This window comes from Schistocerca piceifrons, chromosome 3, assembly GCF_021461385.2.
Source record: "Schistocerca piceifrons isolate TAMUIC-IGC-003096 chromosome 3, iqSchPice1.1, whole genome shotgun sequence".
NCBI classification, from domain to species: Eukaryota; Metazoa; Arthropoda; class Insecta; order Orthoptera; family Acrididae; genus Schistocerca; species Schistocerca piceifrons.
The window spans coordinates 96,331,546-96,356,553 of record NC_060140.1 but is presented as its reverse complement, the minus strand read 5'-3'; positions in this window follow the sequence as shown (position 1 = coordinate 96,356,553).

Sequence of the window (25,008 nt, the reverse complement as noted above, 5' to 3'; positions counted from 1 at the left end):
GGACATGTGTTTATCAGGATTATTTGCTTATTTCATTCTCTTCTACTCACTCCTTCCGTCTCTACCTACAATGGTCAAACACACTGTACACGCGACAAACGTCAAGTTTCCGCACTTTCAACTTGAGAACATGTTTGTACATCGACACATTGCTTAATTTGTCGAACAATGGAAGCAATACTGATCTAACACATGACCGAAAAAAAATGGTTCAAATGGCTCTAAGGACTATGGGACTTAACATCTGAGGTCATCAGTCCCCTAGAACTTAGAACTACTTAAGCCTAACTAACCTAACGACATCACACACATCCATGCCCGAGGCAGGATTCGAAACTGAGACCGTAGCAGTAGCGCGGTTCCGGACTGAAGCGCCTAGAACCGCTCGGCCGCAACGGCCAGCATAATGACCGATATAGGCAGTGTTTACAGTTCACTGAAAGTAATTTCGTCATGGGCTTTAGGGCAGTACTACTGCTCGTCTTCCATAAAAGAAGCAGTGCATGGGTATTAAAAACTGCGGAAACTGGTCTCTCAGCTACGCAAGCTGATGTAGGTATTGCATTTTCTGATGTTAAAGCGATTTTGCTTCAAATAGCGAGTGTACACTAGGGTGTTCATTCGTCCCGTTTTTCCCGGGACAGTCCCGTTTTTTACCAACATGTCCCGCTGTCCCGAAAGGTTTTTTGGGGACGCTCAAATGTTCCGTTTTTTTATGATTCCGCATGGCTAGAGAATTTTACGCTGCTGGTTGTTTGACTTGCTATTAACTGCGCAATTATTTGCGCTAGGAAGCGTGTGATGACTTTCAGCATACCCCAAACATGTACCGAACTGTCAAAAATCGCAAGTAATTTTAAACGCACTATAGGTTACGAATAACAACGAAGATTCTTCTCTTCTAAATCGATCCACTGAATCCGTCCTTTCGGTCCAAAAATACTATACACAACTGATACTTGCTCTCTGTCTATCGTCACCACACTGTTAATGTTTTGCACTGTGCAATCACTGCTTCATTATACCAAAGCGAAAGTGTAATTTTAACAGCAATATAAAAAGCGAGTTTCCTTTTATCACTGGTAGTGGAGAAACTGTAGAATTTACGTTGTGCAGATCAAAATTTGCTATTGGTCATGGTGGAAGGTCTGACACTGTGAATCACATTAAGACGAAGAAACATCGCATGAGTTATCAAGCGAAAAGAGCAAATAAATGCGTGAGTGTAAACTTAAAATCAGTAACAGAAATGGATAGGCAGTTGGCAGCACAAGAAGCTACGTTTGTATACCACAGTGCAATGCATAACTATAGCTTTAAGTCAATGGACTGTACTACAGTAGTTGTTAAAAAACTTTTCAGTCCTAAATTCGCATGCGGATACACAAAATGTAATGCAATCATTTCAAATATTATTGCACCGTATGCAGCTCAGCAGGTTTTAAATGAACTGGAAAGTGCTCGATTCATTTCTGTAATGATTGATACATCGAATCATCTGGATTTGAAGTTGGTTCCTCTCCTTATCCGGTATTTTCACCCTGAAAATGGCATCACGGTAAAAGTGCTCGAATTGGTTAATTTAGCTGGAGAAACTTCAGATTTACTTCAGAATTATGTGCTGGAGGTTTTAAAGAAATATGATCTTGAAGGAAAGGTGATTGCAGTTTCTGCTGACAACACAAACACCAATTTTGGTGGTAAGCAGAGGAAAGGAAAAAACAATTTGTTCTATAAACTGCAACAGAACACAGTGAGTAATATAGTAGGTGTTGGCTTTCCAGCACATGTGGTGCACAATTCCTTACAAACTGGCTCAGATTGCCTACCCATAGACTGCCAATTAATTGTAAACAAAATCTACCAGCATTTCCACATATATACAGTAAGGGTTGAATCTCTAAAGTCATTCTGTAAGTTTACCGAAACTGAATACAAAACTGTACTTGGGCACAGCAAGACAAGGTGGCTATCTCTGCTACCAGCATTGGAAGGAATTGTAGAGATATTTCCTGCTTTGAAATCATATTTCATTTCCCTTGACAAGTGTCCTGTTATCCTTAAACAATTATTTGATAACCCCTGTGTCTATTGTTCTTCTACATTTTCTTGTTAGCCGGCTAAAGCGTTTCTCCACAACAATTAAATGCGTTGAGAAACAAGAAATCAAAATAGTGGAAGTTTATCAAGAAATAAACAAATTATTGGGCAAATTACAATGTAGAAAATCTGAAAGATTTCTCACATCCTTTGTACATGAGACTCTTAGAAAGCTGGAAGAAGGGGGTGAAATTACTGTAGAACAATTTCATATTTATGCTGACATATTCTATGACTCTTGCATTGAGTGTATTGAAGAATGGTGTTTACCATTTGTCATACCTTTTAAAGCATTTGACTGGGTTAATACTGAAAAGGAGCAGCTACAATGGAAGGATATTCAGGACTGTTGTGTTTTTGTTAAAAGTATTGTACCAAATTTTTCTGTTGATGAAGACGAACTGTTTGATGAATTTTCATGTGCACAGAACTTCATAAAAAGTGAAGAAGGAGACAGAAAGTTTTGGTGCAACGTGGTGTAAAATATTTGCTTATTTCAAAAGTAAAAACATTAACGTGAGAAACATGATTCTTTTGGTGGAGTTTTGTCTGGCAATTCCTCATTGTCAAAACACACTTTAATGGTGTATCGTGTACGGACTTCTGTGATACAATTTCAAACAAAAATGCACTTCTTGATAAAGTACATAAAAGTGAAAAGTACGGTGATAGTGTGGCAGAATAATTGTAAAAAGTTATCTGGGATCATCTGAGTGCACGTTGTAGAGGTAAACTTGTGTGTGTATTAAATTTAGTGAATACAATATCTATGTCCCGTTTTTTTTTCTTCATTGTCCCAGGTTTTTCTCTAATTTATTTTAAATGTCCCTTTTTCAATGAAAATGAAATGGACACCCTAGTGTACACCTACGCAGCTGCCTTCCGGAGAAAGCCGCTTGTGGGTGCGGGGACGCACGTGTTTGTGGCGACGTGTTTAGCACCCGTATGCTGAAGGCCGCCGCACTGTTGCTAAGGAGACAGGACGCGTGTGGCCCCAAGGCAGCAGAAACGTAGACACATGTGAGTGGGAACGTTTTCAGTACTACATACGTGTTCATCAGTGCCAGTCCGTTGACTGTAGTGACTGTGGTGTCACCGCCAGACACCACACTTGCTAGGTGGTAGCTTTAAATCGGCCGCGGTCCATTAGTACATGTCGGACCCGGGTGTCGCCACTGTCAGGGATCGCAGACCGAGCGCCACCACAAGGCAGGTCTCGAGATACGGACTAGCACTCGCCCCAGTTGTACGGACGACGTAGCTAGCGACTACACTGACGAAGCCTCGCTCATTTGCTGAGCAGATAGTTAGAATAGCCTTCAGCTAAGTCAATGGCTACGACCTAGCAAGGCGCCATTAGTAACATTGCATGTATCTAAAGAGTCTCACTTGTATCGCCACAATCTCCAGATGTACCACAAGTTAAGTATTACAGAAGCTACGTACTTTTCTTTATAGCAATCATTACGTATCCTGTTTCAGACCTCACGCACCCTCTTTGGCTTAGCGCGTGCCTGTCAGCTTCCTCTCATTGTGTCTAGGCTGTCTTGTCTAGACACAACAGTGACACGAAGCTTTTATGTTATAACAACTTATTACGTAAATACCGATATTTATGTATTTCCACCCCTATGAGCAGAAAATAGTCTATATAAACAAAAATCAATTGTCGCGCGTATGAAAGATAATCGCTTGAGAACGGTCCGGCCGATTTGGGTGATGTTTTGTTTGTTGTGTTCGTAATTGTCAGGACAAGGTTTGTATGAAGGAGGAGATTAGGAGGAGATTAGTGTTTAATGCCCCGTCGACAACGAGGTCATTAGAGACGGAGCACAAGCTTGGATTAGGGAAGGAGGGGGAGGAAATCGGCCGTGCCCTTTCACAGGAAGCATCTCGGAATTTGCCTGAAGCGATTTAGGGAAATCACGGAAAACCTAAATCAGGATGGACGGACGCAGGTTTGAACCGTCATACTCCGTATGCGAGTCCAGTGTGCTGGCCATTGCGCCACCACGCTCGATGGTTTGTATCAAAGGAAATGTTTGGGAAATCCACCGGCAAATTTGGATGTTATTTTTGTATGAAAATTTCAATGAAAGAAATGTGACGATTGGCTTGACAGTTCTACTGTCACATGTTTTCATTAAGAAATGTGGCGTTCAGTTGGAGAGTTCTGCTGTCGCATGTTTTCTTAACATCAAAATCCGCATTGAATATTGATATTTTTGCGAAAAAGAATACAAGTAAAGCGTAATTTCAGTTTCAAAATTTTAAAGATGACTGAAACAGCAACTGTTGAAAATCTTCACGGTAAATGATAACAGCCAATCAGTTGCAGAATAAAGATTTATTGAAATCCTTGACCACGGTTTCGGTATACCTAAATATACCTTCATCAGAGGCAAAAATACACTAAAATCACGTCCTGCAGTGGAGATGCATAAAACAATCGTGCCAAAGGCATTGTCAGTAGTTACAATTAAAATAAATTTTTATTCTGCAACTGTTTGGCTGTTGTCATTTACCGTGATAATTTCAGTTTGTTATCGTTGGTAATCTTACCATTAGTGTGTTGCACCGACTGATGTCAGTTCGCGGTAATTTGGTGCGCGAACATTCAGCTGATTTCAGTTCGTGGTTTATTTCTTTGTGGGGCTTCGAGATACCGGATGGCGTACGCGCAACGCAATCCAACTACACGACCATCGAGTCGATGAGACTGACGAAGAGCGAAGACAGCCTTTGGAGACAAATCGAATAACAATTACACAATAAAAACTTTCTGTTAAATCAGTTGCCAGGTAGAACATACTAATCTGTGCTGTGAAAATATGTTGTTTTCTTTCCCTTTTCGCAGACAATTTTAACAGAAAATTGCAAAATTGTTTTTATGGCTAACTTTATAATCCTACCTGTTCGTAGATAAAAAAGCCATGCGAGATGTTATCATTAAAGTACTATCCTCACAGGTACAGCAACTGGAAACTTCTCTCTCATACCACGTGTGCTACTCATTCCAACCGATTTACTCATTCATTTTGACTTCTATTCCCAATCAAGGTTCCGTTTGCAATAAGCATAAATAAGGCAAGAGAGAGGGGGATAGGAAGCGAGTAGAGAAGGGGGGAGGAAATAGATATAAAGAAGGGGAAGTAGGATATGGATAGAGAGATGAAGGAGGAGGAAATGGATACAGAAATTGTGGGGTAAGAGATGGACATGGAGGGAGGGGTGAGTGATGGGCAGAGATGAAATGAACCAATGGAGGGGAGAGGAGGAGAGAGATAGAGACACAGGAGAGAGAAGACGATTATGGCGTATATCCATTCCCATACATATTTTCTTCAATACCCCCCCCCCCCCCCCCCAAATAACTGCACTACGGTATTTTCGTATGTTCCGTTTATAATTTCTTTGAACCATGTTAATTAGTAGAGCATGCAAGTCCATTGTATTGTACTGCATATAGCTGCGCGTCTTGAGCTACAATTAAAGCATAGATCCATAAACTACGCCCGCATCTCGTGGTCGTGCGGTAGCGTTCTCGCTTCCCACGCCCGGGTTCCCGGGTTCGATTCCCGGCGGGGTCAGGGATTTTCTCTGCCTCGTGATGGCTGGGTGTTGTGTGATGTCCTTAGGTTAGTTAGGTTTAAGTAGTTCTAAGTTCTAGGGGACTGATGACCACAGATGTTAAGTCCCATAGTGCTCAGAGCCAACCATAAACTACAACTCGTTATGTGCCAGCAGTTGCTGCAGCAAAATGCTGTTACCGCAGATTTGACAGCATCTGTGGCTGCTGATGCTTTTGGACTTCTAGCGGCGGAGTCACTTGCGAACTTTGCTTGAAGACCACCTATTCCTCACATAGATTATCAAACAATTTTCTTCCACCATTGATGAATACACCGACGGAAAAAAATCGCAACACCAAGAAGGAGTTGCGCGACATAAACGAAAGTTGGTACGCGTGGTAGTTTGTGACTGGACGTGGTGATTTGATGTTAATCAAGAATGCCTTTAAGGCAACAAAAAATGGTTCAAATGGCTCTGAGCACTATGGGACTCAACTGCTGTGGTCATAAGTCCCCTAGAACTTAGAACTACTTAAACCTAACCAACCTAGGGACATCACACACATCCATGCCCGAGGCAGGATTCGAACCTGCGACCGCAGCGGTCGTGCGGTTCCAGACTGTAGCGCCTTTAACCGCTCGGCCACTCCGGCCGGCTTTAAGGCAACAAAGACGCCGTTATGAACACTCCACTGTGTTTCAAGGAGGTAGTGTAATACGACTATGAGAAGCCGAATGTTCCTTCTGCGATATTTGCATAAAGACGTGGCAGGAATACAGCCACAGTACATGATCGTTGGCAGCGGTGGTCATGAGAACGCACAGTCGAAAAATGACTGGGCTTTCGACGGCCACATGACATTACCGAGAGGGTAGACCATCGTGTTCGGCGTATGGCTCTGTCGCAGCGTACTGCATCTACAGCAGCAATTTGAGCAGCAGTTGGCGCCGCACTGACACAACGAACTGTTATGAATCAAAACAGATCCGAGCTGGACGCCCTGTAGCGTGCATTACACTGACCACAAACCTCCGCCATTTGCGACTTCTGTAGTATCAAGCAAGGGGGGGGGGATGAAGGCCTGTTTTTGATGAAAGCTGGTTGTGCCTAGTTGTCAGTTATGGCCTTATGTTGGTTAGAAAGAGGCCAGTTAGGGCCTGCGATTACCCTGTGGTAGAAACATTAGATCTACACCTGGCGTTATGATCTGGTATGCTATTTCGTGTTACAGCAAGATCACTCTCGTGCTTAACCCATGTTGCCTGACTGAAATTTTGTGCGTCAATCTGGTGATTCGACCTGTTGAGCTGCCATTCTTGAACAACAATCCAGGGGTGTTTTCCAGCTGGATAACGCTCGTCCGCAAACTGCCGTTATAACCCAACATGCTCTACAGATTGTCGAAATGTTGCCTTGCCCTGTTCGACCACCAGATCTGTCTCCAATCGAGCACATACGGGACATCATCGGAAGACAACTCCAGCGTCATCTTCGACTAGCATTAACCGTCCCTGTATTGACTAAGTGCAACAGGTATGGAACTCCATCCCCCAAACTGACATCCGGCTCCTGTACAACAAAACGCACGCACGTTTGCATGTTTGCATTCACTATTTTGGTGGTTACACCTGTTACTATTGTATCAGCATTTTTTATTTGCAGTGACTTATCTCAATCTTACATTAACCTGTGATCTTGCTGTGTTAACCACTTAAATATGTTACCTAGACAATTTGTTATCGAAATTTCACTAACTTACATTAATTACTTTCGACGTTGCGATTCCTTTCTGTCAGAGTAGCATTCTTCTACCACTGCTGAATGCATTCGGAAAAGCGGCGATATATTTGTTCAGTTTTGATGACAGTTTCGATCGTATTTTAGGCGTGGTGAGATTAGCGCCAGTCAATATACAAAGCTAAAACATGTAAACAGCATTGCTTTACACAACTAGGAACTGCTTCTGCACACTAAAGTGGTGAACGTTCAGAAATCGACCGGGTTATTTAAATCAGACGCACTGCGAAATACAGTTACTATTAAACTCAAGTTTTGCTGCGTGAGGCCCATTGTGCCATGAACTCAGGTGTGCTCCCATAAAACAGGAATTACTGAGCTATGTAACTTGCCACAGGTATAGCTGAAGGTCAATCGATACAAAAACTTTTTCAGGTACGTAATTTACAAAGTGAGGTGACAAAGGTCATGGGATAGTGATATGCACGTATACAGGGTGACACACGGGAGTCGGACGGTTTTTAACGAAATAATACTGAGCCAACTTTAAAATTAATGCATGTTTATTTACACAAAATCAAAGCTCATTATTTGCCATTTTAGTTAACAAAGTTATTTGTGAAAACTAATGTCGTCAAGGTGATGTGCATTATTTTGAATGCAGGTCTCAAGTCTCTTCTCAAAATCTTCCATCACACGGACTAAAATCTCTGCAGGGATGACAGCAATTTCTAGAATGATTGCATTCTTCAACTCGTCCAAATTTGGTGGTTTGTGGTTATAGACACAGTTCTTAAGGTACCCCCACAGAAAAAAAGTCGCATACTGACAAGTCGGGAGATCCGGGAGCCCAAGGAACATTGCCAAAAGTGAGATAATCCGGCTAGGAAACGTGCGTCTGTGATTGAAGTGTTTGCGGTGTGCGATGTTGGCCAATCCTACTGGAACCAAACGCGTTTTCGTCGTCTTCTTAGTTCTGGTTTCAAGATTGTTTCAAGCATACGAATGTAACGAACCGAATTAACAGTAACTGTGACCCCGTTCTCATAAAAAAAAAAATTAATTCCAATAATGCCAACAGAGCCAAGAGTTTTACTTTTTCTAAGTGTAGAGGACACTGGTGGATAAGGTGTGGATGCTCTGGAGCCCAGTAACATAGGTTTGGCTTATTCACGGTCTCGTTTAAATGAAAATGAGCTTCATTGCTCATCAATAATATTTCATTTTCATTCGATCCCAAAATCACTTGCATTCTGTAAGCGAAGTCTTCTCGTACAGCAAAATCAGTTTCCTTAAGTTGTTGGACAATGAACATTTTGCACGGATGTAATTTTAATTCTTTAAGCAAAATTCGTCTAACCGATTCACGATTGATTCGTAACTCACTAGCATGACGTCTAGCTGACCGTCCTGGGCTTCTGACTGCCGCTTGCCTGACCCTTTCAAGATTTCCTGGTGTCGTTACTCTGCGTCTCAGGCCAGGATGCTTCCTATCCAGTATGTTTCCAGTTGATCTGAAGTTTTCCAGCCATCTGAGGATTGTGTTCCGGCTCGGAACAGCTCCATGTGGACCGACATTAAACCGCCCGCGGAACAATCGCTGGGTAGCAATAATAGACTCGTCACTTTTCACGAAACTGTCGTAGACAAACACTCGACGTTGCAAGTCCCACTACTCCATAGTGACTGAGTAAATGAAATGGCGTCTTGTGTGGATCAGAACTATCCCCACCACGACCACCTCCCACCACCACCGCGCCCTCAGTACTACGCAGTTGAAAACCGTCCGTCTCCCGTGTACATGGCAGTATCACGTACACAAGATATAAAAAGGCAGTGCGTTGGTGGGACTGTCATTTGTACTCAGGTGGTTCATGTGGAAAGACTTCCGACGTGATTATGGCCGCGCGAGGGGTATTAACAGACTTCAAACGCGAAATAGTAGTTGGAGGTAGACACACGGGACATTTCATTCTGAAGTCGCTAGGGAATCCATTATTCCGAGATCCACAGTGTCATGAGTGTGGCGAAAATTGTTCAAATGGCTCTGAGCACTATGGGACTTAACATCTGAGGTCATCAGTCCCGCCGCGCGGGATTAGCCGAGCGGTCTCAGGCGCTGCAGTCATGGACTGTGTGGTTGGTCCCGGTGGAGATTCGAGTCCTCCCTCGGGCATGGGTGTGTGTGTTTGTCATTAGGGTAATTTAGATTAAGTAGTGTGTAAGCTTAGGGACTGATGACCTTAGCAGTTAAGCCCCATAAGATTTCACACACATTTTCATCAGTCCCCTAGACTTACAACTACTTAAACCTAACTAACCTAAGGACATCACACAGATCCATGCCCGAGGTAGGATTCGAACCTGCGACCGTAGCAGCAGCGCGGCGAGTGTGGCGAGAATACCAAATTTCACTCATTACCTCTCACTACGAACAACGTAGTTGCCGACACCATTCACTTCACGACCAAGGGCAGCGGCATTTGCGTAGAGTTGTCAATGCTAACAGACAAGCAGTACTGCATGAAATAACTGCAGAAATCAATGCGGGACATATGCGTTAGGACAGTGCTAAGAAATTTGGCGATAATGGACTGTGGCAACAAACGACCGACGCGAGAGCCTTTGCCTCAGTACGACATCAACTACAGCGCCTCTCCTCGGCTTGTGACCATTATGGGTTGAACCATGGACGAGTGGAAAAAGTGGCCTGGCCAAACGAGTTCCAATTTCAGTTGGTAACAGCTGATAGTAGGGCTCGAGTGTGGCGCAGGTTCTACGAAGCCATGGACCCAAGGTGTCATCAATGCACTGCAGAAGCTTGTGGTGGCTCCATAATGGTGTGGGCTGTGTTTGCATGGAATGGACTGTGTCCTCTGGTTCAACTCAACAGATCGTTGACTGGAAATGGTTATCTTCGGCTACTTGGAGACCATTTGCAGCCATTCATGGACTTCATTCTCCCAAACAACGATGTTTTATCACCGGGCCACAGTTGTTTGCAGTTGATATTAAGAATATTCTGGACATTTCGACCGAATGATTTGACCACCCAGGTCGCCCGACATGAATCCAGCCCAACATTTATGGGCCGTAAACGTCAGGTCATTTCCTGCACAAAGTTCTGCACCGGCAACCCTTTCGCAATTATGGATGGCAACATGCATGGCTTAATATTTCTGCAAGGGACTTCCAACGACTTGTTGAGTTCACACCGAGTTGCACTACACAGGGCAAAAGCAGGCCAAACGATATTAGAAGGTATCCCATGAGTCGTCATCTTCTGACTGGTCTGATGTGGCCCACCACGAACTCCTCTTCTGTGCCAACCTATTCGTCTCAATGTAGCACTTCCAAGTAACATCTTCAATTATTTTCTGGATATATTTCACCCTCCGTTTTCCTCTACAGTTTTTACTATGGAAGTCATTCCTTGATGTCTTAACATACGTCCTATCATCCTGTCCCTTCTCCTTGTCAGTGTATTCCACATATTCCTTTCCTCTGCGCAGAATCTCCTCATTCCTTACCTTACGAGTGCACCTAATTGTCAACATTCGTCTGTAACACCACATCTCAAATGCTTCATTTCTCTTCTGTGCCGGTTTTCCCACAATCCATGTTTTTATGTTATCAAAAAGGAAGGCATGCAACAAATATGCCTTACGATAAAAATAAGTACGCTAGACAATGAATTATTCACTCCCAGAAGACACCACGCCAGTGGCCTATAATACCGCCACTACTGCTGATAAAGAGCTCTGTTCGGCGAGGAAAAAGAATTCACATTTTTCTTTAGGTGAGATTCCAGATACATCTGTTTCCAAATTTCTACATCTACATCTACATACATACTCCCCAATCCACCATACGGTGCATGGTGGAGGGTACCTCGCACCACAACTAGCATCTTCTCTCCCTGTTCCACTCCCAAACAGAACGAGGGAAAAATGACTGCCTATATGCCTCTGTACGAGCCCTAATCTCTCTTATCTTATCTTTGTGGTCTTCCCGCGAAATGAAAGTTGGCGGCAGTAAAATTGTACTGCAATCAGCCTCAAATGCTGGTTCTCTAAATTTCCTCAGTAGCGATTCACGAAAAGAATGCCTCCTTTCCTCTAGAGACTCCCACCCGACTTCCTGAAGCATTTCCGTAACACTCGCGTGATGATCAAACCTCTGTCACAGAGAGCTGAAAGGGAAAGGGCGCGACGGTGTGGGGTTGTAATATTATTGGATTTCAGTTACTTTGCAAATGAGACATTTTTCACAAAAGAAAAGGACAGCTAACGAGCCGTAGTTCGCAAAGATGCTAAGCATCACAGCGCGAGAGTAAAGAGACGAAATATTTTTTTTTATGTGCTCCTATACCAAGAAGAGCGTCTAGCGTTTAAAATACTCTAAATAAACACTTTGACCCGTTGGGGGCAGATATCTAAAATCATTGCCGCAGCGCTTGATAGAAAGAAGCTGCGAAACAGATGAAAGAACAATCTATCTTTCGTTAAGAAATGTTCTAGAGACTTCGTTATCCCTCGTACTTTTGGTCGCCGACATGTTAAGACGTACTACATAGCATTGCCACAAGCTGTATTTTTATTTTGTATAAAAACTATGTGAAACGACGAACAAACGTTTCGGTAACTCGGGTGAGGATATAACGTACTTTTGCGCACGCAAGGACATTTAATTTTTAAGAAGGAACCGACTGACAAAGCAGTGATTATTGGGCTGCGCCACGTACAAAAGAAATATCAGATGTAAGTCATGTATTTATCGCGTATTTGTCAATGTCTAGAAGTTTAGAGTCAATTTGTTCAAAATATATTAATATTTTACTATGCAGTAATTTTCTTCTTATTCTTTTCTTTCCCTAAACAAAAATGATGTTCAAATTGTGTATGAGCTTTATTACAGGTTCGCTCTTTATAGCGGTGTCTCGATTGTATTTGGGAGACCACTAATGTGTTCGACTTCTGATCTGTTAATCTTTCTCTTACGAAATACCACTAATTTGCTTTCATTTCCATTTTTATATTCAAATAGTTCGCTTAGGTATTTTCATCGAAGATTCTGATTGCGTGAAGACAATCCAGCTCAAAAGATCAATTAAGAAAACCCCTTCGCGTAGTCGATCCGTGCGTCTCCTGAACACAATCGAGAACCGGTTCTTCGGTGATAATCTCTCACTATTTGTAAGTCGTACTGAAAAACGGCCACACAGGACAGCCGTAAATACGCAATCCAGCGTTAGGTTGCATTTTGTCAGTAAATATTACCAACAAACAGTGACAGCACCACTATTATTATTTATTAATATTTCTTATACAGAATAAGCAAGTTACTAACGCCAGAGAGTGCACGTGAATATCGATCCGGCGCGGTCACTGGCAGCTGTGGTCGTGTGCCACGACACGCGACCCCCGGCTGTTTTGATTAGCAGCACAGATACCTGCGTCACGGCGAGATTTTCGCGACCACTTGGTGAACTTAACACATGTGCCACTGCAAACAAAGGCTTTGTTCTAGAGATAATAGCTACCAACAGTTTGCGTGCTATGATACGGAAAGTGTGCCGGAAAAAGCGATTCATTGCGTGTTTCCTTATTTCTACATCTTCTTGCGTGGTTCACACAGCGGACGTGGCCAGCCAATTTCACACTTGAAAAATAAGCTAAATATTTTTGCCACAAACCGTCGTGATAGGGAGGCCGTGTCAGCATTCGGATTCCAAGATAAGAAATCTATTATTATACTTCTAGTGATATTACCAAGTCGGAATTGCTCTCTTTTGGTCACTATCGTTTTTCTTCTTTTAACATTATTGGTGCACTGACGAGGGGTTGAACCATTGAAAACTACGATATGTCCGCGCAAACCAGTATAAAACATGCATTGTACTTCATAGTTCGGAGAAAATCTAGATTTAAGGACTGCCAGAATATTCTCGAGGTGTAAGTTGTTCTGTTGTGGACAAGGTCAGTTACTAGCTTCTGAATACTTTCAGCTGTTATACTGAAGCACCAAGGAAACTGGTATAGAAATGCGTATTCAAACACAGAAGGCAAAGCCTATATAAGACAACAAGTGTCTGGCGCAATTGTTAGATCGGTTACTGTACAATGGCAAGTTATCAAGATTTAGTGAGTTTGAACGTGGTGTTATAGTCGGCGCACGAACGATGGGACACAGCATTCTCCGAGGTAGGGATGAAGTGGGGATTTTCCCGTAAGACCATTTCACTAACATACCGTGAATATCAGGAATTCAGTAGATTTCAAACAGAGCCAATGTTGCACACAACATCCTTCTCTACCAAGCTAGTGTCATCAGCAAACACAAATATTTTAGAACTGTTCAAAAATGAGTGTGAAATCTTATGGGACTTAACTGCTAAGGTCATCAGTCCCTAAGGTCATCAGTCCCTAAGGGCAAACGCACACCCATACCCGAGGGAGGACTCGAACCTCTGCCGGGACCAGCCGCACAGTCCATGACTGCAGCGCCTTACACCGCTCGGCCAATCCCGCGCGGCTTTTAGAATTACCCATAATATTAGAGGGTATATCATTTATATAAACAAGGAACAACAGTGACCTCAATACTGATCCCTGGGTACCCCCCCCCCCCCCCCCAATTGACCATACCCAACTCAGACCCCACATCACAGCCAGTCTTAACATTGTGAATAATGATGGTTTGCTGTCTGTTGTTAAAGTAAGAGGTGAACCAGTTGTGAACTACTCCCTGTATTCCGAAACAGTCCAACTTCTGGAGCAATATTTTGTAATCAACTCAATCAAATGTCTTAGATGAATCAAAAAATATGCCTAGCATTCGAAAACTTTTGTTTAATCCATCTAGTACCTGACAGAGAAAAGAGAATATAGAACATTCAATTGTTAAACGACATCTAAAGCCGAACTGTACATTTGACAGCAAATTATATGACATAAAATGATCAATTATCCTTACATACACAGCCTTTTCAATAACTTTAGCAAGCACTGATGGCATAGAAATAGGTCTAAAATTGTCTACATAATCCCTTTCTACCTTTTTATAAAGTTGCTTTACTAATGAGTACTTTAGTCGTTCAGGAAACTGAACTTTCTTAAAGGAATTACAAATATGTCTAAGTACAGGGCTAACATGTTCAGCACAGTACTTTAATATTCTGCTAGGCACTGCATAATATCCATGAGAATCCTTAGTCTTCAGTGATTTAATTATTGATCCAATTTCGCCCTTGTCAGTATCACAGAGGAGTATTTCAGACATCAGTCTGGGAAAGGCATTTTCCAAGGGAGTTATATGATTCCCTGTAGAAGGCACGTTTTTATTTAATTCACCAGGAATGCTCAAAAATGATTGTTATATGCTGTACTCATATCTGACTTATTAGTAACAGAAATATTTTTACTACGAACTGACTTATTTTGTTGAACTGGTGCTGCTGACTAGTCGCTTCCTTCAACTCTGATCATATTGTTTTAATTTTATCTTGTGAAATAGCTGTTCTATTTGCGTACCACATACACTTTGTCTTCCCAGTAACATTTTTAAGCACCTTACAGTATTGTTTGTAATGAACAACTGTAGCTTGATTGTAAGTATTTCTAACATTCTAATATAATTCCCACTTTGTTCTACATGATATCCGTAACCCACTAATCAGCAACCCAGGCTGCCGTTTACTGATAGTACCCAATTTAAGATGTTCTAATGGAAAGCAACTCTCAAAGAGCATGAGAGATGTGTTAAGGAAAGCATTATATTTGACATCTATGTTACTGACACTACAATCATCCTGCCACTCATGTTCCTTAACGAGGTTTAAAAAATTCTCTATTGCCATTGGATTAGCTTTCCTACATAGTTTGTAATTATGTGTGATCATATATATGAGTGTGATATGCCCTGCTAGTATGAGGATTCAATGCTCATGGTCTCTTTGTAAGGGGAGCACCGAGACGTCTGTTACCCCATCATTGTGGAACATGAGTTTAAATATGGAGGTCATCACCTTTGGAGAGTTGTTTGGAGATACTCCATAAAGTGGCAAACTCTTCCAGTTTCCATATGTTGCAAATTGCTCCATATTTTCGTCAATGAGAAACACCGCCTCTGCCTTTTATTTCCACCACCCTGTGTGTTGTGGGAGAAGCTTAAGCTACACCACGTGATGTCCAGCTTTCTGTGAGAGGCAATAGATCGAAATGTGTTAATGTAAGTTTAACTCTTCACACACACACATTAAAGTTGTGGTGGAAAAATCAAAATGTATGGTGGTGTACAAAGCTGTAGTAATAGAGTGCTTAGATGTGGTACAGCAGAAAAAGCAGTGTATCAGACAGCAAAACAGGGACCCTCTCTTGTGACAAGTAGTCTATGGGATATGGTCCTCCTATAGTATGGGTGACAAAACTTTACACAGGTGTGTGCAAGCGACTTTGATCACTGGCCACCTGCTCCAATAGACCAATATGTGTATATTTAATAGGATCACCACAATGCTCAATATCAACATGCACATGGTATTTGTTGTCTATGTATCAGAAGGCAGGGATGCAGTAATATCTTACCAAGTTTCCCACTTGGTGGGATTGAAGTAGTTATTATAGATCGTAGTTTTACTCCACTGAACTGATTGTTATAAAAATATCAAGGAGGGAGAGAGAGAGAGAGAGAGAGAGAGAGAGAGAGAGAGAGAGGGAGGGAGAGAGAGAGGGAGAGAGAGAGACAGTGTTGTCAATGAAGTCTCTGTCAGCATTACACTGTCATATTTCTGACATGGGATCGTAGGTACACAATAAAGACTTCCCTGCAAAACTTCTGCTGCATGCTCAAAAGAACCTTGGAAACTTGTGGGATGAATGAATTAACATTTATGATGATAAGTTTTGAATTTCATATGACTGTCTCTTGTACATAGTAATACAGTAATATGATATTAATTAGTTTGATTTAAAATTAAACTATTGGAAAACTGGGTTTATTTGCATCTGCTGACTTTGGCAGATTTAAATTGTTACATCATGGAGAATTCTTTTTGCATGCAACGAAAATTTACCTATTGCGCCATATAGTTGGAAGTATCCGACCACATTATAAAAATGTGTGCATATATGTGTGTATGTTTCACACCTCCTCCTCGGCTGATTTCAACCAAACTTTGTACACGTAATTCTTACTGTCAGACAAAAATCGCTGGTGGTAGGAACCACTTTCCTCTCATAGTTCTGGAGATATGACGTCATACACATTGAGAAGCATAAAAAACTGCCACATCATGTATGATGTTTCAGTTTATTACTTGTGTGCTACAAACCACATTAACAATAAATTTTGCTGACTGTATCCATATACGCGGCTAAATGCACCTACAAAATTCAATCATTCAGGAAATATGACGTCATAAACACTGAGATGTGTGACAAACTACCGCATAGTGCATGACGTTTATATTTATTAATTCTTTGCTATTATTTCTATTCGCAGCACATTATGCAGACAGCATCCAGTTATGGCGCTGAATGCGCCTACAAAATTGTGTCACTGTGCGGCATATATATAAACATCAAGATGCGTGAAAATATGTGGCATGATGCATGAAGTTTTAATACATTTATTCTTTACTACTAAGACACTCTTACAGTCGAGTCAACTTTAGGAAAGCCCTGATATCTGATAGCGCTGTTGACAACTTTCAAAAGTGAAGCACAAATGGCTGTAGGCGAAACTGTAGCCATCTATGGAGCCATGAAGAGACGGTGCCATAGAGATGTTTACAAAATCGCGTTGTAGAAACGTGAAGCAGCTGCGCCCAATGTACTAAAAATATTGTTTATAATCAAGTTCTGAATTAAATTAACGTTACAGAGCGCATGTATTTAGTGTACTATGTTTGTTAATTTGGATAATGTACTTATACATATGTATATTATGCATATTTCATTGTCCAACTGTTTCATATTTTCAAAGGCGTTTTCACAAATATATGGAAATGAAATTTCTTCGATATTACGCTACAAACACAGTTCATTTTTCTTTTCGTTTCTAATAGAAAATCGGCTAAATGAGTACCCAGGCAATTCCGGTTTGCCTATTAGTACTTGAATAAATTTGTAGGAGATCTGGGGTATACAGAATGGGAAATTTAGTACACAGAACTGTCATCTCTGGCAGCAACAAAGGCTCTAACACGGTTAGGCAAACGGTCAAAATGTTCTTTCACCATAGATACAGTAACGTCATTCCATGCTACTTCTGTTAAAGGCCAGAATCATCATTCATAGTGGCTAATGAGAGACGGCATTCCAGTTCCTCGGCAACCAATGACCAGGTGTTTTTAATGGATGACAGATCTGAGGAATGTGCTGTCTGACACAAGAGTCTGCATCGGGTAGGTCAGGACAGGACGCGCAATATGCAGTCTTGCGTTATCTTGTTGAAACATACTGTCACAGAGACCTCATAAATACAGCACAGTCTCTGGAAACACATCGAAAACGTAATGCCTGCTGTCCAAATCTGTGTGAACCGGAGATGATTGTGTTGTGCGTCCAAACAGCACCCCACACTATTACCCCTTATGCATCCTCCATACGGTGCTGATCTCTCTCCATGCGATTTCCATGTTTCTGGAACATGGAAGAAAGATATTCGTGTCTATCGATTTGCTTCGGACGAAGAGGTGCACGCCTAGATATAATCATGATTTCACAGGCAACTGCAGCCATTTGTCTATGAAGGCATTGACCTTCTAGTCTCACAGTGAGATAAAATTATTAACATTTGTAGTATCGCAGCTTATTATCGATACTGCCAGAGCCGGCTCCTCGATGATGGTACCTGCAGTCGTCTCGAGCGGCGCTTCGAACATTGCCACCAATCGGATGACCTGATCAATGAAGACAGCCCGGACGGTGTTATATTACACCTTCTTATACTTCGAGATTAGTTCCGTGATGCTAGTTGGTGCCAAACTTTACTGAGCTAGCTCTAAATGTTCATCAGAAGAATCAAGGCAGTTAATGGAAGAGGCCTTACCGACCAATTTGATACAATTCAAATTCCACCCACCTCTCCTTCTGAAATTAATAAACTCTCTAAAGAATAAAAGCTCACATGGAATTGATGGCATTTCCAACAGTATAATAAAAGCTTGTTCCCAAGAGATATGTGGGATTTTTAACCACATATGTAATAGCTCTCTGAAGCAGGGTATTTTCCCAGATAGACTGAAGTATGCCATTGTTAAACCACTGCATAAAAAAGGGGATACGTCTGATGTCAACAACTACCTCCCAATCTCTCTTCTGACTGCCTTATCCAAAATTCTTGAAAAAGTACTGTATTGTACAGTAGCTTCACGCCTTTGTAAAAATAAAGTTTTAACAAAATGTCGCTTTGGTTTCCAGAAAGGTTTTTCAACGGAAACTGCTATGTATACTTTCACTAATGAAATATTAAATGCTCTGAGTAACCGGAAGTCACCCGTTGTGATTTTTTGTGTTCTCTCAAAGGCTTTTGACTGTGTAAATCATGGAATACTTCTAGATGCGCTCAAGTACTATAGTAGGAATGGGACAGCGCTCAAATGGTTTAAATCATGCCTAATTGGAAGAGTGTAGAAAGTTGAAATAAGCAGTTCACATAATATTAAAAAAACTGGTGATTTCTCAAACTGGGGAACAATCAAGAATGGGGTGCCGCAAGGATCGGTCTTGGGTCCTCTACTGTTCTTAATATATATTACTGACTTGTCGTTCTATATTTACGAAGATGCAAAGCTGGTACTTTTTGCCGATGATTCAAGTATAGCTATCACACCCAACAGACAAGAATTAACTGATGAAATTGTAAATGATGTTTTTCAGAAAATCATTAAGTGATTCTCTGCAAATGGGTTCTTATTAAACTTTGACAAAACACATTATATACAGTTCCACACAGTAAATGGAATGACACCATTAATAAATACAGACTTCGATCAGAAATCGGTAGCTAAGGTAGAATATTCAAAATTTCTAGGTGTATGCATTGATGAGGGGTTGAAGTGGAAAAAACACACTGAAGATCTGCTGAAACGTTTGAGTTCAGCTACTTATGCTACTAGGATCACTCAAAATTTTGGCGATATACATCTCAGTAAATCAGCTTAAAAATGGCTCTGAGCACTATGGGACTTAACAGCTGTGGTCATCAGTCCCCTAGAACTTAGAACTACTTAAACCTAACTAACCTAAGGACATCACACACATCAATGCCCGAGGCAGGATTCGAACCTGCGACCGTAGCAGTCGCACGGTCCCGGACTGCGCGCCTAGAACCGCGAGACCACCCCTGCCGGCTAAATCAGCTTACCACGCCTGCTTTCATCCTCTGCTTTCGTACGGCATCATATTCTGGGGTAACTCATCACTGAGTAAAAGAGTGTGCATTGTACAAAAGCGTGCAATCAGAATAATTGCTGGAGCTCATCCAAGATCATCCTGTAGACGCTTTTTTAAAGAGCTAGGTATCTTCAATGTAGCCTCACAATATATATTCACTTATGAAATTTGTTATTAACAATCCGAACGAATTCAAAGGTAATAGCAGTGTACATTGCTTCAACTGTAGGAGAAAGGATGATGTTCACTACTCAAGGTTAAATCTAACTTTGGCTTAGAAGGGGGTAAATTATGCTGCCACAAAAGTCTTTGGTCACTTACCTAATAGCATCAAAAGTCTGCCAGGTAGCCATATAGCGTTTAAAAGGAAATTAAAATAATTTCTGAATGGCAACCCCTCCAACTTATTAGATGAATTTTTGGATATAGTAAGAGGGTATTTCCCCCCCCCCCCCCACCCCAAAAAAAATTGAAAATATTAAGTGTCATAGAGTATTTTGTGTAATGTTGAGAGGTGGCAGAAGCCCCCTCTCATATTTCTATCTTATTCTGAGTAATTCGATTTTCCTCTCTAATTGCATGCGGTGAAAAGTTGCTATTCCTTCACACGTGGACTTCCCACGCAGCATCTCTCGTCATCCGGGTGGTCCGGTGACAGGCGGACTCCGCGGATCTTGAAAAGGCTAAGCCGACGGGTGTGAGGGAGTCGAGTGGATGCTTTCCAGACGCCGACATTGTCATAATAGTGGCGGAGACACGCCTGCAGAGACCTGAAGGAGCGGCTGGGCTAGAGATTCCGTTACTTCGCAGAAACTTAGCGAAAACACTTTCTGGCAGGCTACCAGCGAGGCGTGGGAATGACTTGTGTTCCCATGCAGTCTTGGCGGGTAAATTCCCGCGTTTTCTGCAAAATTGTAACTGTGATTGGCTTGCTCAGGGCATAGCTCCGTGACGTAGCAAAATCGGCACAGAAATTGGCGCCAAGAATCTCCATTGGTGGAATGGTAGTGCTTCGGCAATAGAGTGGAATTTTCCGCCGGTTTTCGAGTTGCTGATTGGAACGTTTAACCAAGGCCATTGTCGTGGGGGCGGGAATGTTCTGTGTTCGGCTTGCACTGGTGCTCTTGAGGGAGTCGGCTCTCGCCTTTCGGTCGGAGTAGGTTACAAGACTGAGCTCTCGCTGCTCTGCACAGCCTGCCTTCCGTTGGCTGTCTAATATACTTTTATTTGATTGTAACTGTTTAAAGAAGTTGCTGAAGTTTCGACTTCAATGTAACTTTGCGAGTACAGTTGGCAATTGAGCGTTCTGCGTACAAGCGGCCTATGTTGTCTGTCTTGGGCAGTTTTGGCTAAAGTTGACTGTATCGGAGTTACTGTGTGACTTCGCTTGTTAAAGTCAATCACTGTACCGTCAGTGATTGTGTTGCGAGCCTTCTTCGTCTCCCTCAGAGGCGCATTTGTATTGATAGAAAGGCTTTAGTCTGGGACAACCAGTCCAGGACAATTTGTTTCGGGCTATACTCGCGACATTATCATCACCACGACGGGACGTCGAAGCAACCAGCCATTGCTTCCAGTACGCCAGATCGTGTCCTTGCAGTTAAGGAGACAGCTTGGTAATTTATGTCCGCAGCACCGGCAGATCAGGGAATTTGCACTGTGATAATCAGAGCTCAGTAGAGCGCGCCTGTTCGTCTTTTTCTAACTTTGTTCTGTCTTGGGTGTTCATTGTCAGAGTTCTCACTACTGTAGCAGCTATTAATGTTGGGTTGGTTGTGTGTTTTTCTTAAGATTTGAGTTGCAAGGGATTGGCTCCACATACCACTTCGTCATAAATGTCACAATCTAGTTTATGGACAACTTCACCTTCACAGCATTTATTTGAGTATCCAATTTGATCCATTTTGATGTATTGTAAACGTTTCATGTGTTTTGTTTATGATTTTGAGTTTAGTCATAATAAATCAAATCGTTATTTTGGACAGAACTTTCATTCCGTTGATCGGTAGAGCAACCCTTTCATTTCTCACTACGTTACTGAAACTTTCCTTTATCTAATTAATTTCTATCAAATTAAATTATTGCAGGTGCCAAACTCTTTTCTGCTCCACTTGCAGGGTCGATTACAGTCAGTTCGCGTTTCTTCTTAATCCATGTGCAACAGAAAAAGTCGGAGTTAGAAAAGGGGGGGGGGGGGGCTTAGAGCATCATTTCCATATGAAGATTCGAGGAGAATTTAGTGTTAAATACACTGCTAGCCCCAGCACCTCGCAATGTAATATCTTGTATAGACACCTTTTATTAACCTGATACATTCCACATCATTACGAATTGTCGTGTTCATGATCTATGGAACAAGTACCTATCTAATCTAATCTACCGAAAATATTCAGTGTACATAGACGCAAATCGGCTCTCTGCGTATAGCTAGCTGCAGATGCCAAAATATTTTCAACAATACATAAATGCCCGCATCTCGTGGTCGTGCGGTAGCGTTCTCGCTTCCCACGCCCGGGTTCCCGGGTTCGATTCCCGGCGGGGTCAGGGATTTTCTCTGCCTCGTGATGGCTGGGTGTTGTGTGATGTCCTTAGGTTAGTTAGGTTTAAGTAGTTCTAAGTTCTAGGGGACTGATGACCATAGATGTTAAGTCCCATAGTGCTCAGAGCCATTTGAACCAAGCCAATACATAAATCATGTAAATTAAAGGTCGAGCGAGGAGAAAGGAAGGGAAAGACGTGTCAGCTACTCGAGGCTTTATGTAGAATCAGCGGCGACGAGTGAAAATGGGATTCGAACCAGGACTCTCCTGCTTACTAGGTAGCTGTGTTAACCACTGCACCACCTGGACACAGCGTTCATTGCACTTGCGCTGAGTATCTTGGCACGCCTTTCGGCCTTCCCACACTGCCACCTACCGTCATCTATCCGCGGTCTCCGTCCATGTGGTCCATGTGAAACGTCCCCTTAGAAAAATTATACAGGACTGTGCTTAACCTGACACACAATATTTTTAGCGCAGCGCAATCTGACTTTCAAAAATTCCTACAGAAGAATGGCCCTGACTAACATTAACCTATACCTTTCACAAATCACTTACCTCATCAAAAATCTTCGTTACTCGAACTACTGCAAAACAGCGAGCGCCACTACTGCCAGCTAAATAAAAGATTCAAACTACGGAAGGCACTAACTACTGATACGCATAGATAGGAAATGAAAGATTTTAGTAGAGAACAAACAATGTATTTACCTTAATAGTGTTGAAAAATCATAATATACATAACAGATCATGACATCCAGTCTTACAAATTTCCAAACTCCGCCATCTCTCTCCTCACATCCACCACTGCTGGCGGCCCACCTCCAACTGCGCAATGCTACGCCAGTGTTGCCAACTCTAAAAAACCAGAGTCGCTAGATTCAATACCAAAAGTCGCTAGAAAGTCGCTAAAACTGATTTTACTAGGTGTGTACTGAAAATTTCGTGCTGTGAATGGTGCAATAGGCAACACATAAATTGTTGTTTCAATCACAGTAGTCAAATATACTACAAATATACAACTATATTTGTAACAAAAGAAAGCAAGAACTCAAATTAGGCTACATCAGCTTCAGCATTATTTTTATTCACTTTTAGTGTTTCTTCAACATTCAGCATTGACATTTTTTTCAGGATCGTAACGTTACTTGGCAGTCTTTGTTGAATTTCTTTTATGAGTTTCAGACTAAACTGTATGCATCTCTTCTTCAAATAAACTTTATTTTCTTCAGACAAACTTGACTCAGACAATTTCTGTTCAAACATAAAGCCAAGGTTCGGATTTGCGTACATACATTCGCTTGAAACTGGTGTTGTCAACAAATCAACAGTTGGGAAAACTATGTCTTGTCCGAGTGACTGCATGAGAAATACAAGTGCATCTAGTAATTTAGTGGGGTCATTGTCTTCTCCTTCAAAAGCTTTTATTGCTATTTGTACGTCTTTTATAGCATGTTTAAGGTAAAACATGTAAAGATGATTTGAGTCATCACAATACATCTTGTACAAAAGATCGGTAGTGTAACAATTGTCTTGAGCATGGCAAGTGAAAAATGTAGCTTTAGTTCTTCCCACTGCTCCAGAATTCTTCGTATTGCTGGTTCAATTGAAACCCAACGTGTTGCACACACCTTCAAAATTTTTAGTGGCTGTTTTCCACAGTTTGTTTCATAAACCTTTTTATATTCCTCTTGTCTTTTGGGTGAAATGGAGAACCAATTGTAGGTTTCCCGCACAAGAAACTCTGTTTTTAGGTATGGTATTCACTGAGGCGTGCGAAACTGCAACCTGAAGAGAGTGACAAATGCAACGGATCAATACCAAATGCTTCAAACCATATTCTCTTTTGAGTTGTTCGAAAAGCCCATTGTTTGTTCCAACCATTGCAGAAGCATTATCTGTGACAATTCCTACCATATTAGCGATTGGAAATTTGAGATCTTTCAAAGAATTCACAAGAGCAGCAGCCAGATTTCTTGCATCTGCAGTTTCTACTAGAACGAGTTGAGAAATGCTGATCTAATGGTTTCGTTGTTTACACTATAGTACCGTATAATGATACCTAGCATTTTAGATATTGATACATATGTGGATTCATCTATTAGTGCACCGTATTTTTGGTTACCTGTATCTTCAACCAATGATTGTGTCAAATATGGAGCCAAAACTTCAGTTATAATGTTAGTGCACTTTGTACGATGTAATTGCATGTTTTTAGCGCCCTCATCACTGGAAAACACCTTCTTGCACAGTATTCCTAAATGATCTACAGCTAAAATAGAACAATGTTCAGCAATAAATAAAGAAATGGCGCCTTTCGTTCTGCTTGCTATTCTATCTGTAGTTTTTGGAACAATTTTCATAGGTAAGGTGGTTTGTGTTTTTTTTAAACCAATTTTTTGTTTATACTTAATAGTTTTCGAATGCTTTCTAATATCACACAATTTAGCATAAAACTCTGTTGCACATACTTGACATCTTGCCTTGGCTAAGTCTCCAACGACTGGTTTCAGCCACACATTGAATTCAGGTTCTGCTTCCCACGCATCCCGATATTTTTGAGCGTACTGCTTCTTCTTCTGCGGTGTACTAAGCCACCACAACATAAGTTTCACCTATTTATAATCACTGAAAATACATTAAAACTCAGGCGAACTAGA